This window comes from Fukomys damarensis, unplaced genomic scaffold, assembly GCF_012274545.1.
Source record: "Fukomys damarensis isolate Sample0158 unplaced genomic scaffold, DMR_v1.0_HiC HiC_scaffold_9, whole genome shotgun sequence".
Taxonomy (NCBI): Eukaryota; Metazoa; Chordata; class Mammalia; order Rodentia; family Bathyergidae; genus Fukomys; species Fukomys damarensis.
In genome coordinates, this window is record NW_022900921.1 from 44,237,292 (window position 1) to 44,253,098 (window position 15,807).

The 15,807-nt window shown below is 43.5% G+C and overlaps 1 protein-coding gene across 2 annotated transcripts in view; it reads left to right on the plus strand.

Annotated features, from left to right (window-relative positions):
* Positions 1-15,807, plus strand: part of Npas2 (neuronal PAS domain protein 2) — a 145,086-nt gene that overhangs the window by 976 nt on the left and 128,303 nt on the right. The window lies entirely within an intron of this gene.

The window sequence follows — 15,807 nt, forward strand, 5'->3', positions numbered from 1 at the left end:
TCCCTCCTCCGCGCGCATCGGGCCGCCCGGGCAGCGCGTCCCCCCGGACCGAGCCCACCAACAGACCTCGGGTGGGCTCCTGGCGAGTCTCTACGCAGGACGCAGAGAACCAGGCATCCCGAACCTCGGAACTTGGGGGTCCTAGAGGGTAGTATGGGGTAGACAGGGGCCAGGTCACCGGGCAGCAGTTTTGGAGATGGTCTTTACCCCCACTGAGCCCCATCGCGCGCCCCTCTAAGTGCGGGAGTCCCCGGGACCTCCAGAGAGTACAGTGCCGATGGCCGGAAACCGCGGAGTCTCAGGGTCCTCTGGTCGGAACTGGTTTCGGGCCGAATTGGTTGTTGGGTCCTGTGTGCTTAGAGAGCGCGTCGCCTGACAGCCCCTGGGCTCCCAGGTTAGATGCCAACGTGTCCCTTTGTTGAGAGGTGTGTTCCTTCCTTGAACCCAGGAAGGGCGCACTTTGACCTTTCAAAAGAGCCCCCCTGGGTTGGGGTCCGAATCTGGAGGAATGGACAGGTACTGAGGGGCTCATTTCAAAGTCAGTCTCGCTCCTCTGCCTGCTACTCCTTAACTGCTCAAGGTAATAAAGTTTGTTTTCAGCCTGTGATTCATAAATAATTAGTAACCAGTTTTGTCGTTAAGCAAGATGGAATCCTTAAATACACACACGCACTTGCACAAAGTCTAAAAGGTCCCGAGGTTCTCCCCTAGGGTGAGGGTGGGGGGTTGGTTCTGAAAGTTAAAAGACCTGGCGTTCAACAGGTGCTCGGGAAGGGGTGCCAAAGGCAAGAGTTCTGACGTTTCCTTACCCCTGGCTTTGGTACCTGACCCGCGGAGTCATTACAGGAATTGTTAGTCAGTTTCTTTACAGGTGAAGTATTGAATAGTTATTAAATTAACTTAATCAGCAGAGACAAGCTAGTCAGTCTTGATCGTTAGAACCCAAACATTCTTTTCCACAATAGAAGGGCTTTTCCTGCTTGGACTTCTCAAGTAATTAGTTCTGAAACAGCTCCTGGCAAGCCTCAGTTCTGTCAACACCCCTGTCTCCTGAAGTCCCAAGTCCCCATCCGGTAAATTGACGGACTAATTACGGCTTGCCTCAAAAACAGAGAGGGCAGTCCTTGGAAAGCACCCATTGAATTCAAGGGCACATTCTAGCTGTATCTTTCTGCTACTGAGATTTCCTTAGAGGAAAACGTTTGCCAAAAATAACCTCAAAATTTATTTTTAAAGCAAAAACTAATGTTTAAAAAGAGTTATTCAGACCCCGGGCCGCTAATTTACAAAGCAAAAATTCGGTGTTTCATTACAGCTAAACCAGAACCAGTAGCAGTATTGGTATTTCTCAGCAGTCTACTTAAAGATGTAGTTAATAATAAAGTGTGCAACATAAAGACATTTAGTAATTATCCTCCATCTCACAGAGAGACGTGGAGGGTGGCTTAGAAGAATTGTAAATGTGCTGCTTTTAGCCATTTTCATCTTAGAAATCGATGCCTCTATTTATTTGCTGGTTTGTCCCACTGTGCACAAATGTAGAATTAGTTTATTCTTGCTACTCCCCGGGGTGGCTCCTATAGAGAGAAGGGAAGGGAATACTCTAGAGGAGATATGTTATTAATAAAATGCCCCCCAAGAGTTAACCATGCCAAGAAAAGAACCAAATGAGACTTTACTAATTAGTGTGGTGAAAAAAAAAATCTCCTCCTATGATACAACAGTGTTCAGATGGTAACTAAAGAATTCATCTTTATATAGAAAATAATTGTTTTTTTAAGCTCATTTGGTTCTTTTCAGAGAATTTGGACTCTATATTTCTGGCAGTTTAATAATGAATATGATAAAAAGGAAAATGGTAAAGAAATAGCATACATCACTTGACGTGTCATTCCTAATTTGAATCCATCTTATATTTTTGTACAGTCTTTCTTAATTCTTGGTAATCTTTATACTTCTAACACTGCTGCTTGTTCTTGGGTGAAAGAGTCAAAGTCATTGGATTTCTGCAGATTAAAATAATGTATGCATATACTTATAGCTCCATCTTCGCATGTATTTATGTTTTCAGTCTTGCTTGTGAAGCTTAAGAACCCAAAGCGATATGTCACCTTTAGTAATTTTTGAGACAAGTGTGTGTTTTGCTCTTAATTTGAGTGACTCCTTCTTTAGTGTGATCTCCAGGCTAATACCATGCATACGTGCAACTCTCTCTCCCAAGACAGGTCAGATTGAAAGGTGTTGAAAATAGCCGAGTGATTCAGGATTCTTGGCTGCTTTACGCCAACAGTTTAATGGCTGCATTGTAGCAAGCATCTAATTGAGTTCCGTTTAAAGAGTGAAAATGGTACTTGATGTATTATGTTTCTAGAAATGTTTGATTAGCATATTCCTGATCCTCGTTTTGTTTGTACCAAAGTTGAGAGGTCAGGGACTGTCATATTCAGATCATATCTCATCATCTCGTCCTTTAGTGGCTTTGTTCATCATAGATGCTCAATAAATAAGTGTGGGAAGTGAGCTGAATCGGTAATCACTATCCAAAGGTGAGACATTTCTGAATACTAATGGGGTACTTAAGGATGAGTAATTCTATTTTAAACCTGACAATGATTAATAGTACCTTAGAGCACTAAGTAAACATTTATTAAATGTGAGCATATGTTTAAAAGGGGGGGATTTTCATGTAGTCTTTAGCTAAGGCACTGGTGTTTCTCACTAGGATTCTTTGAGATTAGGAACAATGTGGTATTTTTAAGCAAAGCCCTTAGTCAGAGTTCCCTTAGAGACCACCTGAACTGCTGGTCTTAATATGTCGTTCTTTTTGATGCAGAATAGAAAGGAGAAAGCTTATCTCCTACACTGGCATGAGCTGAGCAGCATTGTAAAGAGATAGAGCGTGGGTGGGGGCATCACAGTGCCTGGGGTGATTCACCTGAGCCCTTGTTAAATGCAGATTCTAATTCTGGACATCTGGGCTGGGATCTGGGCTTCTGCATTTATGACCAATTCCCCAATGCCCTGCACCAGCAAGGTTGTGAGGCACACTTACTGTGGTTCAGCACACATTTACTGATCATGTTCTGAGAGGTACACCAGATGATCCACAATGCAGGAGATGGGTCATACCCTGGAAGCTAGGCAGGTCTGAAATACAGAGACTTGATTCTTTCTAGATGGCAAATGAGGTCCTATGGTGCCACTCTGTAGGGTGGTGTCAGAAGAGGGGAAAGAGGATTTTTCTAGGAGAGCTTCCACACTGCTGACCCTGGAGTTGTTTAGATGGAGACTTTTGTGAGTTGGTAGGAATAAAATGCAGATTTGAAAATCAGACAGACTTGAGGTAGCCTCCTGGCTCAGCTTCTGGGTGCCTTGGAGTGATATTTTAACTTTTCTGAGCCTAAGCATCCTTGTCAGAAAATTAGGGCAAATAAGGTTCAGCCTTCGCCAAGTTTCTAGGATTACAAGTAGAGGACATGGATTAGGCCTAGCAAAAATAATTGCCTGTCTGATTGTTGCCTGAGAGAGGGGGCTAGGATGAGGCCTTTCCATGTAGATCCCCAACTAGAGATCCTGTTTGGTTAACCCTTAAACCCAAGGCAGATGATTGAGAACCTGGGTAAGGCTGGGGCAGGCAGTGTGGAAGTTGATCAGTTGCACTGTGAAAGGACTGGGAACATCCTCATCTCCAGCATTCTCCTGCAGTCCCCTGGCTAGCTTTGTTGCTAACACCTTTGGAAGTATCATCACCTGAAGTTGTACCTACTACTACTTAACCTGTAGGTCCTGTGGTTCTATGCATGGAGTCTGGTGTTTCTGATAATCAGCTATTCCTTAAACATACACTGCAGAGGGAAGGCCAAGTACCTGTCCTCTTTGAGAGGCATTGAGCCGTTTCCTGGCAGGGCCCCCTCTACAGATTAAAGCTATCTATTAGTCTTTTTCACCTGAGTACAAATTACCTGACATTAGTGTGCATTTTCCACTCTGTACTCAGATAACTGCTTCCTCCTGAAATCTAGGAGAAATAGATGTGCCATGGCAGTTATCTTCTTCCAATTTCAGGACAGATACTCTGGGTGGCCCTCAAGAAACTTCAACCGACATCATTTGCTTTCCTTTTTTATATCATGAGTTCCACTTATTATTTGCAATGGAGATTTTTTTGCTACTTATCCCCCTCTAAGTCCTCTAAAGATAAGCCCTAAAAACCAAATTCTAAAAGGCTGGTAATGGCAGCTTGATGTTTGAGGAGAAGAAAAAATAGAGGAACAATGGGAGACAGAGAAGGAACAAGAGCAGGAAGAATGGAGATTGGGGCAGAGGGGCCATAGGTGGGACTGGGTCCAAGGTCCCTCGCTGGTGGTCTTCACTGCCTTGCTGTAGATTGTGTCAGTGTTCCCAGGGCACTGAAAAAAATCATCCAGGCTCCCAGAAGTCACAAGCCCATCTAAAGGCAGACACAGAGGCATGAAGCATGATTCTACCATCCTCTTCAGAACCAAAACTGCACCCTGCAATTTCACAAAAAATATATATAATCCTTGATGAGAAAACTATTAAAAGTTGGATATCATTTTAAAACTCATTATTTTTCTGTGTGTAAAAGTCCATCACATAGTTTTGGGAATAGATAAGAATGAAGAAAATGAACATCACCCAAATTTTAAGGTGTATTGTCAGTCTTGTTCTAAGCCTTAAAACATTTTTATATTTTATGTTTAAGCAATTATATGGATATAATCCTGTAAACATTTTCAAATAACACAGAACCCATTCTAGTAAAAAGAAAAGGATCCCCTCCATTCCCAGTACCACTCCCCTTTTTTGGCCTGACAGAAACCTGGTTCTGAAATGGACACCTCTCAGGAAGTAAACTCTGATTGGCCTTTGTCAGTAATTGACTCAGGGTTAGCATCATGACCCTGTCCTAGCGAATAAAATGTGAGGTGGGCTACTTGGAGGATTCTGGGAAAGTTTCCCTGGCTCTTAAAAAGAAGCAAGGAAAGAGGCCATTTTTTTTTCTTCCACTGGACACCATAGTGTGTAGACTTAGTGTTTGTTAGCTAGGCATCCATCAACTATTAGACTGGCAGAGCCAGCTCCCAGCTGACTTTCAGAAGCCTGCAAAGATGAGAACTGGGACCTCTATGGTGCCTTTGACCTTCTGAATTTCTCAACAAGCTTGCTTTAAGATCTTGAAACTATCATTGCCATGAGCACCAGGTCCAGTTAAGGTTTTTGTTGGTTGTAGCTAAAAGCAGCCCACACATACCATAATTCTGTGCCCTTCTCAAGAGGTAACTCCTATTAACCATGGAATGTGTTCAGCTAGTCATTTTTGGTGCATTTACATATACAAGTGTACACATATGTGCATATTTTTCAAACAGAACTCATTCTATGCATATCAGTGACTTTAAATATTCAACAATATGGTATGGAACTTTCTTTTAGGTTGTTACTTATATCTTCTTTACTTTCAAAGGTTAGAGAATATTATTCAGAAGCATGAATGGGACATAATTTATTTAACCCTTCCCTGTTGTTAAACATTTTTTGGTTTTGTTTCCACTTCTTCAGTCTTATAGTGTTTGTATTAATTTCCTTGTCAGTGTATCTTTGTGTACATTTCAGTATTTTCTAGGTCAGAGATTACTAGGAAGGGATTCTTGGGTAAAAAATCACAACTGTTTGAAATATTTATAGATGCTGCCTAAATGATAACTGTGAAAGCTGAACCTATGCTCTTTTCCACTCACAGTGTATAAGAGTGTCTTGTCTCCACAGCTTAAATAACACTGCATGTTGTCCATCTTTTAAGTCTTTTCTGTGCATTTTCACACGCTTTGCAGTAATACTGTTTATCATGTTTGGCTTTTTTTTAAAAAAACTTCTGGTTGTTTCCATTAGCTTGAACATAAATATCTTCCTTGACATTAAAAATTCCACATCAGCATAATTTTAATGGCTGCATAGTATATTCATCCCTCAGCATCCACATAGGATCAGCTCCAGAACTGACCTTTATTGTTGATCCCAATATCCACACCCATGCTCACCCACGCAATCATCTCATATATTTCAGATTATCTCCAGACTAATTGTACCTAATACAACATAAGAGCCATGAAAATAGTTGTTAAACTATATTGTTTCAGCAATTGACAAGAAAAAAAAGTATACCTGCTCAATATAGATGGAATTTTGTTTGAAAAGAAAATATTTTCTACTTGAAATGGAAATAGAAATAGAAACTGAAGGATTCAGGGGCCAAATGTAATTGTTTTGAGTGTTTCAGTGGTATGGGAAAGCACAAAGAGGGAATCTGTGAAGTTGACGCTTTCCATAAAAATTAAGTAGACATGATTAACTCGGCAGTACTTTTGAAAGGTTTCCTAGGAATGATATTAGGAGCCACAGCCCTTCAGTGATCTTCTTCCAGGAAACTGTGAGGAGACAGCCTTCTAGGCCTGTCTGTCACCAGTCAGATTGTGAGCTGCCGCAACTGTGTCTAAGAAGCTCTGCTCCTTTTAGGGTCCTTGGAGCTAATCTGACAGGTAGTTTGAGGGCTGCCGTGGGGGCAGGGAGGAGCCAGTCTGGCTTCCGTGTTGGTCCAACACATCACATGTTTGCCAAATCATCCCTCTCATTCATGCTGTCCAAGAAAGACATGCCCTCTGGTATCATCACTTACTGCAGAACATGCCTGTTTCCTTGGAGACCAAGATCTAACAAAAATAGGAGGGAAACTTGAAAACCCATGTTTTGGGGCATGTTTTGTGGTTGGGGCTGGAATGATGAGCTCCAGGACCATCCCAAGGCCTTCTTAGTGATTAGAGCCAGTTTTGCTTCTGTGGCCTCTCCCCTTTGTTCTTCCCCATGATTTTCAGAGCGAGAAACTCCTGTACTCAGCAAATTAGTACGGCAACTTTGTGATGGTCTTGTGACCCCTCGAGACAGAGAACTTGCCTTTGTTTCCATTCAGCTACAGGCCTTGACTGAGCCAGTCTTGAATTGATGGCTCAGGACAATCTGATTTCAGCAGAGGTAAGAGAGCTCCTGATTTCTGAGCAGCTTCTGGAACTTCCCGCTGTTGTCTTTCATCTCTCCACTGAGAGTGGTGATGTGGCCTCTATCCACCTTTGCTGGGGTCATGGAAATGCCCGTCACCTGCCGCCCTGCCCCTTCTGAAACCTACAACTCATTCCTGTCCACCATGTTTACCAGGAGGTTTGCCACCCTTTCACAATCTCCTTTACTTTTGTATTGAATTCTTATGAATCCATGTTTGCAGTACCTAACAGTTACATTGACTGTGGGAAGGAAGTTGGTACTTGTTCATAACACATTTCATGTAAAAGTGCATCCCTTGTGGTGACTGTGCCCATGGGAAGTACAAACCCCTGGATTTGGAATTCAAGGTGAGCCTGATGAAAATAGGTGCCTCCTTTGTATTGCATCTTCATTCTTGACTTTTCCACTTCCTCAGGCCTCCAACACCTGTAGCCCCTGCTTGGTGGCTCTCAGCTTCTGGAGCCCTTCTTCTTCTCACTCACTTCCAAATGTCTCTCAGGATGCTTCCTGGCATAGTGTCAGCTGCCACTCTGGGACTCAGCTGCTGGAATCATCTCTTTCATTCACGCATGGGCATGTACCTCCCATGACCAAGCTTGGGCTCTGGTGGGTCCAGAAGTCCACGGAAGTCCATGGAAGTCCTTGTGCAGAGCAGGTACAGACCTGTTCCTTAGGATTCCATGGAGCGGCAAAGAGAACTGCACTGGCTCCTGACTCCCACACCCCAAGTGAGACCCCTCAACAGTGTTGAAGAGAACTTAGCTGTACCCCAGTTCTTCTACAGGCCAATGGAGCATCTTGTCTGCCTTCACAGCCTAGGCAGCTCACCAGTCATCTTTGTCCCTGATCTCTAGAAATCTTGCCTGGCAGTTGGTAGCTGTCCCTAGTCAGGGCTCGACACTGCTGTACAAGGCCAGAGCAATTTCCCACCTGGAATTGTGCTGCATGTTTTACATTGGTCCCTCTATGTCCTTGGGAGATTGGTTTCCAACTCACAAGGATACCAAAATCTGAGGGAGCTCAAGTCTCTTGTAAAAAATAGCACAGCATTTTCATAGAACCTACATGCATCCTCCATATACTTTAAATCATCTCTACATCAATTGCAACACCTAACACAATGCAAATGCTGTGTACACTGTTGTGATATGGTCTTGTGTAGGGCATCATGACAAGAAAAACATGCACACATTCAGTACAGATACAGTGTCTTCTTGAATATTTTTAATATGTGGTTGGTTGAATCTGTGATTGCAAAACCATGGATATGGAGACCAAGATATGTGGGGAGCCTTCAGCAGGAGCTGCCTGCCACTCTGACCTTGTTCACTGGTTGCTTTCTTGTGTCTCAGTGCCTGGGACAGTGGCATTCTCCCTGCCGGAAAGGCTTAAGAGCCCTGGATTGGCTTCTTATTGGCAAGAACTGGAAAATATTGGGGGTTTTTAGAGAGGAGACATGCTTTAATTCTTTTTGTGTTCCCAGTTTCTACAATGTTGTGCTGTGTTCACACAGGTTAGCTGTTCACAGTGGTCAGCCCCAGAACCTGAAATGTGTGTGCAAAGTCCCCTTGGGCTTCCATCTTGCTGTGTGTCTGAGAACATATCTCTGTTTAGCAGCACATCTCCTTCAACAGGTTGTACTTCTTTGGTAGCGTTAGGATATGCTTACCTTTGTGTTTCTAGCAGCTCAGGATTGGCAGCTGTGGTATAAATTGTAGCCTGTTTCTATAAGATGCCTACAGAGATAGCCCTCCTTTTCCTTGGGTGTTCCAGTGTCGACCTATGGCCTGATTTAAAATCACAGCTTTGAGTGACAGTTGCTGAATGATTTGGCAACCCTTTTACATCGTTTCATGAAGACACCTGAAAGCTATGGGCTACTGACATGGTCACTGTGACCTGGTGACCTCAGCAAGTCCCACATACAACCCCAGACTCAGTTGTTTCTTTGGTAAGAGGAAGATGTCAATACTTAGAGTCAAAAACTAAGAAGAGAGAATGCTTATTGAAGAATTCCACAAAAATGAAAAGTCATATTATTGTTTTGCTACTTGCTGCTGTGACCAGTCCATCACTCAAAGTCCCATGCACCCAGCTGGGTAAATGCTAGCCTCGAGATGTTTTCTTCTTAAAGGAAGTAGTTGATTTCTTTAGATAAGGTACATGCTAGCAATTAATAACAGTATTTCCCAGTGCTCTCTTGAAAGCTAAGGTAAGGGAAAGTGAAAGACTTCAACTAGGGAAACCAAACACCGAGAATGGCTTGACAGGCCCTGGCGGTTGCAATTTTGCTTTCCAAAGCTTTTGCCATTTATAAGAACAAAGTGCCCTGGTCACTCTGTGTGCGACATCAATCCAGCCTCTGTGTAGTCCCATGATTCTGAGAGTTTATAAGACGCTTCTGTGGGGCCGTTTTTGCCATGACAAATATGTCATGTGCTATTGCGTGTGACCTTTCTTTTTTCCAAAGGGGATTGACCTGAGGAACTAGAGCCCGGCTCCCACCGTCCTGGAAGGATCCTGTAGTTTTTCTCTAGTGTCAGAATCCCCCACAGGACTGGAAAACTCTGATTGGCAGTGGAACAAGGAATGTGTTCACATCCATGCTATTCTGGGGAAGAAGCTGGTTTGAAGTGGAAAGAAAAGAGCTCAGTGATCACTGGGTCCCTTGCCGCCCCTGTTTGCCAAGTACAAATTGGAAACTAAGACAGCAGAAGGGCCCAACTCTGGCTCTGGAGCTCGCAGGTGTCCAGCAGCCCTGCTACCCGCTTCCAGTTGACTAAGTGCTTCCCTTCTCTGCAGAAACGCAGGAGATTTTCTCACCTGTTACCCTAAGGGCTTCTCAGGCTCTATCCCAGCAAGTCTTCAAGAGCAAGGTTTCCCAGCCCCAGCCACCCCACATACCCCCAGAAGGCCCAGGAGGGACATACTGCGGACCCAGCAGCCAGCTCAGCCCTGTGTCACCTTATCTCATTGTGTGCTCACCACAGTCTGCACCCTGACATGAGTACAATAAGATAAGGAGGCAGCTTGGGCACAAGGAGAAATGAGGACAGGGCTGGACACAGACTGTCTACTTTGACATGTGCGAACTGGCTCACTCTCTGTGGCATTGACTTTCAGATAAACAGAATAAATGCATATAGCTCACTCATATCTGTGAAGGAGGAGGAGAAGGGAGAAGAAGGAGGAGGAGGGAGAAGAAAAGGAGGGAAAAGAAGGGAGAAGAAAAGGAGGAGGGGGAGGGGGAAGAGGGGAGGAAGAGGAGGAGGAGGGAGAAGACTACTTACTTCTATAATATTTTTGTATGTGTGATATCAGGGCTCAAACCCAGGGCCTCATGCACACTAGGCAGATCCCCTGGCACAGAGCTATATCCCTAGCATTTAATGACTTTTAACAATTAACAGATAATTCTACATATTTATGGGGTCTGTTGTGCTCTCGAGGTACATTTGCATATTGATCGGCTCTGGAAACTTAGGTTATCCATCATCTCAAACATTTTAGCATTTCTTTGTAAGAATATTCAAAATCCTCTCCCATAACTGCTTTGAATTATACAATAATAGTATTGATTTTTTTTATTAGTACATGTTTGCAGTGCATAGTGACTACATTCATCATGGGGACCTGATCCAAGTGTGTAAAGCTTCTTAATTGTTTTTACTTCCTTTTCACCTCCTCTCCCCCCGCCCATCTCTTGGTCTCCTTCCCATTTGCAAAAGCTTTATCTCCCTATTTACTATTATCCATCCTTTGCTTTTCGAATGATTTATACTTTGGGTTTCTCATAGAAGAGGAACCTTGTGATACTTAAGCTTTTGTGTCTGATTTATTTCACTTAACATTATGGCCCCAAGGTGCAACCATTTTTCTAAATATTGTTAACAATAATTATCCTCTGCATAATAAAGCACAAGAACTTTCCTTTCTATCTGGCTGTAACCTATTTTAACAACTTTTAATAGCACTTTTCAGGCATGGCGTGAGAGATTAAGGTCAGCCATAGAATTTTCTCACCCAAACTTTTTCACCCCATAATTATCACTGCCACTCTTTGGGCCTCTTTTGATCACTTTTGCCTACCAAATACACAAGGTAAAATATCCTTAGGTCTAGGAGTTACTGGGGAGGAGCATCACACACATTTGCTCCTTTGATTTGAGAACAGTTTCTTGAAGGCAACACTATTACATAAAATTTCCATTTTATGTAGGTGACACTGAGGCTTAGAGTAGTGACGTGACTCACACAGGGATTGTCAGAGCCAGAGCTTGAACGGAGCCCTTTACAAAACGACAGAAATAGAGCAGCTGGTATTTATTTACTTTTTATGAAATGCCACTTCCAAGAAGATAGAGAATGTATCTAGAACAGATTAAGCATTCAGAACAGGATTCTCTGGCATGAGTGGCTTTCTGGAGTGAGGGTATTGTGCGGCCTGGTGCATGCAATTTCAAGGCACACACTGCCCGGCCCTTCAGAGGAGGTGGCTGTCATGAAAGGGCACAAAAGGGGACACTTGCAAGAAACCTTTTTTAGGGCAAAATCATTTTTCTGCTTTTTGCCATCTTTTAGTAGCTAACCTGCTTTTCAAAATTGTTTCTATGGCTGTAATGAGGACTGTTAAATCAGGACACTCATTCCGTCTCTCCTCATTTGCTTGGAGCCCGGAACATCTTTCTTCAGCTGAGCATAACTGTGAAGTTAGTGCAAAAAGATGGCGGGCACCAGTTGTGATGTTTGTAAACCACTGTGTCACTTGACCTGCGACAGTCAGGGTGCCTAGGAAACCAGCAATGGGCTGATTTATAGAGCAGTGTCTGGAAGTCACTCCAGGCCACCCTGAAGTATCCCTCTCTACACAGGAGCACACACCTCTGCACTCAGTGTCATTTAAAAGAGAACAGGAGCCAACAAGGTGTGAGGGAAGTTGTAGTAACAGGACTCACTTTTGCCTGCCTTCCTGCCACCACCGTTTATAGAAACAGAAACAAAATCCAGAAAGAAACCTAACAGAATTTGGTCTGTTCACTGACCGACATATATTACACACACACACACACACACACATACACACACACACATACACACACACACACAATCAAATTTGGGTGACAAATTCACTCAGATTTGTACCACACCTACTACACCAGAGAAGCGGAGTTAGCCATCCAGTACCCCTGCAAAATGTGTGTGTGCCCTCACCATGCTCTTTCTGTTTTCTTCACAAAATCCTTTAGCAACAATATCCAAATTAGTGTGGGGCTATGTGGAGTTTCAGAGAGTTCTAGGAAACCAACACTCAAATGATTTCAGGTACTGGAAGGCACGGCAAGCCAAACTTGTGCCTTACAACAACAGCGACAGGCCATAGTGGGGTGGAATTATTTGCTGTAGAGGCCAACTGTGGAATTACAGGAGTTAATAATGATCAGAGGAGTAGCTCAATTCTGATTATGCAACTCAAGCATGTTAATCAGCTTTCCTTTATTATAACAAAATACCCGAGATAATTAGCTGATGACAGGAAAGGTTTACTCTTTGGCTCTTCATCCATGACTGATTGACCCATGGTGGCACATGATGGTAGGAGCAGATAGTGGGATGAGCTATTTAGCAGAAAAATGGAAAAGAGGGGAAGAAGAAGAGACCAAGTCCCACTGTCTGCCCCAGTAACTGAACTCCCTCCACTGAGCCCCACCTCTTTAAGGTTAATGGCACTCCTGGTAGTGCCATGGCCAGGGACCAGGCCTTAAACACATGGGCCTCTGGGGAGCATTCTAGACCCAAATTCCAGCATAGTGGTAAGCTATATGCCTTAGTCACTTAGACACCCACAACTTAAGGGAAGAAGGTTTTATTTTAGCTCACATTTCAATCTGTGGCTGGCTGGATCCAAGACAGAACAGCATGGAAAACGGGCCTGGCAGAGGAGAGCTGCTCATGGCGTGGCATACAGGAAGCAGAGAGAGAAGGGAGGAGCTGGGAAGGAGATAGACCCTCCAAGCCACACCCCCAGTGACCACCTCTTCCAGCCAGGCCCCACCTCCTAACAGCAAGTCAGCTATAAGCCCCCAGTAGGAGTGCCTGAGGCTCTAGGGGACACCTAAATAGAAACCATACACTGTGCCTATGGACTACCCTTCTGCATCAGCTCTCTACACAAAATGTTTGGCACCTTGGTTTTAATACTTCTCTAGTTCCATGATATCACAACTTTGTCCCCATCAGGAAGGTGAGTCCCTGGGCCACAAGAGTCTTGTCAAGTAAAAGCGAGAGGAATGGTTCTCTTTAACTTTGCCAAATGGAGAGAGGTTTGGTTGGAAACATGAAAAAGTGTGGAAAGAGGATGAGAGATATGGAAATTCTGAATCATGGTATTTCTCTTCATTTTGGAGCAGAGTTTTAGGCCCAAGAATTAATACCCAGGAAACCTTTGATTGCTTTAGTGCAGCTCACCTGGTGGCCACAGTCACACTACTGTGTCCAATAAGTCATGTTGTTTGCACACATGTGGATATCACAGGGACAATCCCGAGCCTTCTTGAACTGATTAATGATCTAGGATAAATCTAATATCCCAGGGAGATTTCTGTTCAGTCAAAGTAGAAGCCCAAATTCCCTTGAATCCAGGCAGTAAAGGTAATTCACTCAGTTAACTTGAGGCCCGAAGTGGAACATTAAATTGTAAAAGGCTATATTTATCTTAATGTCCTATTCTTTCTATTATACCTTACTAGGATTGCCATTTTTTAGACATAGTTTATGTCAAATTTTTGCAAAGTTCTCTTTCAAAAACTCAGGGCACTATTTGGAGTTAGCTTCCAGTATGGTTAAAGATAAACTGAATTTTCATCAGATTGGCCCTTTTGGCCTGTTCAGGCTGAAGTAAAAAAGAATTCGGCACTGTTATCAACTTTGATTCTTACCCAGTTTTGGATCCTCCAGAGAAGGGAGTCAACAGAAGAGACTAGAGGTCAGAAAGCTAGAGCCCTCATGTTACAGAAGGAGAAACTGAGGCTTGAGCTTAGCAGTGGCAGAGCCCAGGAGGAAACAGACCTTCTGACATGAAGTCACTGCCTCTTTCTTAACCTCATTCTCTGCCCTGCCCTTCCTTTCTTGCCCTGCCTGTCATCCAGCAGAGATGTTCATTGTCCTGGAAGCAGGGACAGGCTTGTAGATGTGACTGACATGGAAGAAAAGGCTGCCTTTTAAGCCCTTGTTTGCCATCCAGGTTGGCTTATTTTCTGATTCCCATACATTGGATAGGTAATGACAAGCATTTAAAATCTGCTTTCTGTGAGTGCATGTGCTGATTTGTTTTTGAAGACTGATTTGCATGGTCAGTAAGTTGAGATGCAACACTTAGGGGACAGGGCCAGGAGTCCACTGGCATAGCCCCTTTTAGCCACGGAGAAGAGATTGCCTTCTCTTCATCTTCTGAGAAATAAAGAAAACAAGGCACCCTCTCTGCAAGGGGCATTCGTGATGATCAAATGACATCGTGACTGAAGTCACTTGGAAAATTGTTGGCACTTTAGTGTAAGAGGTACTTTGTGTCATTGCTTTAGAGAAGTTATTTTTAATATTTCAAAAGGTATAATGTTTAAAATAATGTTTATAAACTAGCATATATTATTTTTCTGGTTCCCCCATTTTTTTTAATCCTTCCACTTCATTTTGATTTAGAATCAGCCCCTGGCATGTCTAGTACCTATATTTCATATTAGTTAAGAATGTTTGTTTGTGCAAAAGGGTAGATACCAGATGTGCTCACTAACAAGTGGAGACTAAACACAGTGATCTCAGAGGAAAAGAGTGGAATAGAGAGGAATAACAAAGGCTGGGGGCAGCAGAGAAGATGGGGAGGGAGAGAGCTTGGTTAAGAGGGACAGGGGTGCAGTTGGACAGGAGGAATAACTCCCAGTGTTCTGAAGCACAGGATAATTATGATGGGCAATTAATTGAATATTTCAAAATTGCATTATAGAGGATTCTGAATGTTCCCAACACCAGGAAATGATAAGTGTGTGAAATGATAGACTTGCCAGTTACCCTGATCTGATTGATCATTACATATTGTACCCATGTGCTGAAATGTCACACTGTGCCCCATAAATATGTACAATTATTCTTGTGTCAATTAGAAATTTCTTCAATAATATGTGTGCTTGACTCTAGAAGCTCATCTTTAGATCCTCTGTGAACTATAGTCAAAGGAACTACTCTATTTAAATTACACTTTTACTATTGACAGAATTTAAGATTGACTGCAACCTGCTGGCAGAAGCAAAGTGTGTTAAGGCGACGTTCTTATGTATCGGGGAGTTTATAGTTTGATGCTCTGTGAATGCACTTGAATGATACTTTGTTCACCTTGCCAGGCGTCTGAGCCTTTGCCCTTGTCAGCACCTCTGCCTGGAGCACCCTTCCAGTGCCATCACCCCAATTCCTTTTGGCCTGCTCAAGCAGCTCTGGCTTCTAGGAGCCTGCATTCTGGGTTCCTGCACACCCGACCGCACATCTGTTTCATGGGGTGTCTGGGGTTTGCAATTTCAAGGTTGCAGCTTCTGCAGCCATCTCTCCTCTGGAGATGTAGGCTCCCTGTGGTTGAAGTCAGATCCTGTTGGCCTTTGTCTTTCAGGAGCTGCTGCAGAGCAGCTGTGCTTTCTCAGACTTCAATGAACTGAGGGTCAGGAAGCAGGAAGCCTATTTTGGTATTTC